Below are 5,332 nucleotides of genomic sequence, written 5' to 3'. Positions count from 1 at the left end.
TATATTTAATTTTTACTTAATTTAATTTTGATTTAACCTATGTTCAACCCCTCCAACTTTACCATTTACCTATAATAGTTAAAAGATGAAGGCAAATTTGAAAATCTTTACTATTATTTATTTTCAATGTATTGCGCAATTTAGATGGAAATTCACATTTGCTTACATATTGCATATTTGTAGTGCATTAAATAAAATACATTATTTTTTTTAATTAATCTCTTTTTGGATGAGATTATAATAAATTCTACTAGCTTTCTCTCTCTAACATCTCTCTCTTCCACTAATAATATCTCACACACGAGATATTATATAATACTCGTGTGATTTCCCGTTAGATGACTTACATGAAATAGCGCTCACACGCACATATGAGATTGAGGCATGTTTGGCTCGCATAGTTTTCAACTCAATGTCCCTCCCTTAAGAGCACATTTTTTTTTTCATTCATTACTAGTCTTTTTGCCCTAATCGGAACATAAAATGTGTTCTGAAAATTCTAAAATTTATTTTGAAAGTCAAATAATATTCAAAATATAAAAACCATTTAAAAGGGGTCATTCGGAATTAAGATAATTAAAAATAAATTCTTAAAATAAAAAAATTAAATTTTGTAAAAATTCCATTTGTAAATTTCCATAATTTAACTACATCAAAATACATTAAAAAGTGAAAAAAAAATCAGAACATTATAGTTGCTAATACTATATTATATAATAGACATTTTAAATTATTTTTAATTATATAGTCTTTAACTATAATAAGATATATATATATATATATATATATATATATATACACACATGTATATAATTAAATATTAAAGAAATATTATTTGATATACAAATACACTTATTATTAAGAATTATAAGACCATTTAATGCATTTATAATTAAAATTAAAATGAAAAAATAGCAAAATAAAAGATAATATCATATTGTACCTAGTCGATAATCATAATTATATATACATATACAATCTTATTAATTATATATAAATATATATAATTATATTAAAAATATATAATATATCTAAAAAATTATAGAAAATTGCATGTACAAAATCAGTTCTTTGGTTTAGTTATAATTTTGTATGGATTTGATGTGGTTCTAGTTTAATTCTTAATAAAAAACAAAAAATAAACAAAAGTAATAAAATAAATTTGAAACTTATTTAACTTAAATATTTGATAGTTATAATAAATAATATCAAAAATTTATATTTATATAAGAAAAGGAAAACACACATTTTAATATTGATAGTCCTTTACGTAAAGCATCCAAATAATTTTCTCTTAAAAGTCTAAAAACTACAATGAATAATTCTTGTAATAGTTTTCTTTTCTTATACTATACAAAATATTGCATAAAAAATTAGTGAATAAAGACTGTAATTTCTTAAATTTTACTTAAAAATATAACATTAAAACAAAAATATGAAAAATGTACATACTAATTAAATTTACAAAAATAACTTATCATATCTTGATGATACGTTTCTCCAAAGGCCTAGTTATAATAAAGTATATAATATCATATAAACCGGGTGGGTCTCTAAGGACAAAAAATTTCATGGTACTCGTGGTTAGATAAGTTCTTGAACGAGTGATACGTCGTTTGAGATCATTAAGTGGACTCGTAGTATCACTTTTTGAAGTTGGACGATCACTGAAAGTTGGTGATAACCACTTAATGAGCTGGAGATTCTTCCTGAGTGACCTCAAAATAGTCTACAAGTTAATAAATGGTTAAAGAGTCAAGTGGAGCTTCCTAGAAAATAAATTAATTAGTGGTAGATTGTAATAAATGAAAATGAATTTTGGGAGTTAAAAGTGTTTGAGAATGAATATCTAATTGTTATACCTAGTACTTGTAAGAGGTTATAAATGGTTATCTGTTCAATGGTGTTTTGCCAGGTTTCTTATTAGGATAAGCGGACATATAAGAGGTATTATTAGATTGGTACATATTGAGCAAAAGTCTTGCTTGCCACACCAATAAAGGAGTAGCTATTGCCGTATTTTTGTTATCTTGAGATTAGCGTTGTGCTTAAATATATTGTTGTATCAGTACCACATATGTAACATCCTCATGAAAAATATTTTAATAAAATTAATTTTATTACAAACATATTTAAACAAGTTAAATCTCTATTTTCATAAGCAAATTACGCACATATTAATTAAATTAATAAAGCATGAAAATGATGCACATACTAATTAAACTTACAAAATTATCATGCCTAGAGGATATAATTCCTAAAGGCATAGTTCAGTTGCTCTGAAAAAGGATTATTGTAATAATTGCACTTTGAACTTTGATGTCCTCTCCCACACTGATCATAGATTAAGTTATTAGCTCCAACAATGTTAGCATTCAACCTATCTAACCTCTTTGTTAGCTGATCAAATTAAGCATTGATCATGCTCAATGCATCCAGTAAAAGTACTCTAGCTGATTTTCTTGTGTCTCCTCTTTCATTGGCTCACTCAAAGTTGTGGTAGGCAACTTGTTCAAGGAGATTGCACTCCTTATTTATTGTCTTTTTTTATTGGATCTCCATCAGCTACTGAATCAATGGTGCTCCTTGTCGATGGTAGTAACCCATTATAAAAATTTTGAATAAGCAATCAATTTTGAATGCCATGGTGTGGGCACTCCCTCTAAAGATTTTTGTACCTCTCCTATGCATCATAGAGAGATTCATAATCCCTTTGCTGAAATGTATTAAGTTTAGTGCAAAGTTTAGCTGTCTTCCTAAGTGGAAAATATGTAGTTAAGAAAGCTTGTGACAGATCATCCCATATGGTGAATGAACCGAAAAGCTGAGATAGTAACCACTTCCTTATTCTGTCCTTAAGTGAGAATGGAAATGCTATTAGGCGAATGGCATCTTCAGAAACCCATCGGGGGAGGAATGAAGGCACTTTAAATTGTAGAGGATGATGTTTGCAGGTTTTGGTTGATAGCTTAGGCTTTACAGTAATCATCATGGTGATTGATTACTGTATTGAGAACCTCCTGAAATTCATTGTGTTACTTTCTAAACACCCAACAGTTCCTTCGCTTCCTTATGTGCCACATTAGAAAGATGACGAGGTGTATCGAGTCTTTCTCATGAGCTACGGATGCAAAATGTGCATGAATCTCAGCCCAGATATCCATTAGTCTTCTGGCTATAAGAAGAGTTGATCTAAGGCAGATAGGGGAATTAATCCAAACCTCCGCTGATTTTGGACAGCCAAAAGACAAGTGCCAGGAATTTTCCACATCACCACAAAAGTCACAATCATTAAAAATTTATGGAAATCTTCTATGAAGCAGATCCTTCGAGGGGAGTCTATCTTTTAGGAAGCGCTAAAGAAAATGAGCTAACTTGTTTTTAATATTTAAATTCAAAATTCTCTTCCAAAAGATTGAGAGGTTGGAAGCTGAGCTTGGACCAGGATCTGCAGAATTCATTCCCTGATTTGAGTTTAGAACTTCCCTAGCCAAGTAGTAACCAGATTTGACAACATATTCACCATGCTTTGTAAACTGCCATATTACTTTATCCTCTTTTCAGAAGAGAGGAATTGGGATGGACAAAATATTATGCACCTCTTCATCTTCAAAGTTGGCTTTCAACCTAGATATATCCAATGCTGGACGATCCTAACACAAAAGCTGCGACACTAGAGTAATGTGTGCCTCATGGCTAATTTTTGCTTTAGACGGATGAGGGAAGGACTTTGGAACCCAAACATCTTACTTAAATAGAATAGTGCTTCCATCTCCAAATTGCTTTCTTATACCTCTACTAAGTACTTGTCTCCCCCAAATAATACTCTTCTAACCCCAAAATGGGTTACTCTCACTTTTAGCATCGATGAAAGAGTTGTGGGGGAAATATTTACCTTTAAGAACTGACGCAAGGAGGGATTGTGGGTTGTTGATGATTCTCCAGCCCTATTTAGCTAGAAGTGCCATATTGAATGCCTCAATTTCCTTGAAGCCCAACCCTCCTCGGTTTTTAGGATCACACATATTCCTCTAGGATATCCACTGTAGTTTACGCTCCTCATTTTTTTGGCTCCACCAAAAATTAGCAAGAGCACTATTAACAGCATGACAAATTGATTTAGGAAGTCGAAAGCAAGACATGATGTAAACGGGGATGGCTGCTGCAATGACCTTCAACAACATCTCTTTCCCACCTGTGGATAATAAATGCTCCTTCCATCCTGAAAATTTATGCTGAATTTCATCTTTGATATACAAAAACATTTTCTTCTTTGATCTAGGTATCTCTGCAGGAAGTCCTAGAAATTTCTCCAACCCATCCATGTTCTGAATTTGTAAAGCCGCTGAGATGCCTGAGCGAATACTTTGGGGTGTGTTATAACTGAATGCAAGCGGTGACTTATTTAAATTGATAGACTGACCGCTTACTTTAGAGTAGCAAAGAAGGATTTGCTTTGTCACACCTTACTCCTCTATAAGGCATAACATGATCCCGTAGAATACCTAATGAACTACCGAACTTCACCTACCGATAACTCATTAAGTACCCTACAAGGAATTTTAAAATAATTTATTTACTTTTGACAAGTAGTGAGGATTTTCTAATAGGTATTTCAAACATTTGATTAAAAGTAAATCTAGTTAATATTTTTGGTCCATTTTAGTTTTTCGCAAATTTTATAAAAATTTTGACAGAGTTTTATCTGTATTTTGAGAAACCAGTTCTTCAAATACCTGTAAAAAGCACTTCTAACTTTTTTTTCAACAACTACTTCAATTTCACAATCAAACTCAATCCATTTCAACAACTCCACAATCATTTCAATCAATTTTTCAAGTTCAAAATTCAATAATCCTCAAAATACTAGCAATACATTTCATTCAAATTAAATAAAATAGTTCCACTCATATTTCATTAGAGACAAAATAATTTATATTCATCATACTAGAAATTTATATTAAGAAAATCCAAACTAAAATTTATTACAACTTTATACAAACTTTATACAAGAGGCTCAAGACTGATTTTACATGTCCATACAATTACGTGCAATACATATATCAAAATGAATATTTACAATCAGGGTATTTATTATACCCAATAACTTCTAGCAGGTAGCTCTCCTGTCCTCAGCAGCTCAATATGCTGCTCCTCTAGTCTATATATCTGCGATAGCATACAAAGCTATCGCTGAGTGGTAAACTCAGTGGTGCACAAACTAATAATTTAAAACTTAATACAAATTATGCTTAACAATTCATAACAAATAGAATTTTAAAATTTCTAAATTCTTCAAAAACCATGACCTTCAGAAATCAACATTTTCATT

The 5,332-nt window shown here is 30.6% G+C and overlaps 1 non-coding gene across 1 annotated transcript; it reads left to right on the top strand.

Moving 5' to 3' along the window:
- The first annotated feature begins 2,639 nt into the window (after window positions 1-2,639).
- LOC131178968 (small nucleolar RNA R71) lies at window positions 2,640-2,746 on the top strand. Its single transcript, XR_009147975.1, has one exon. It is a non-coding gene; the product is annotated as a small nucleolar RNA R71 (small nucleolar RNA).
- Window positions 2,747-5,332: the final 2,586 nt, after the last annotated feature.

The sequence above is a fragment of the Hevea brasiliensis genome, chromosome 3 (genome assembly GCF_030052815.1).
Source record: "Hevea brasiliensis isolate MT/VB/25A 57/8 chromosome 3, ASM3005281v1, whole genome shotgun sequence".
NCBI lineage: Eukaryota > Viridiplantae > Streptophyta > Magnoliopsida > Malpighiales > Euphorbiaceae > Hevea > Hevea brasiliensis.
Note: the sequence above shows the minus strand (reverse complement) of the source record. Positions and strands in the feature narration are given on the sequence as shown.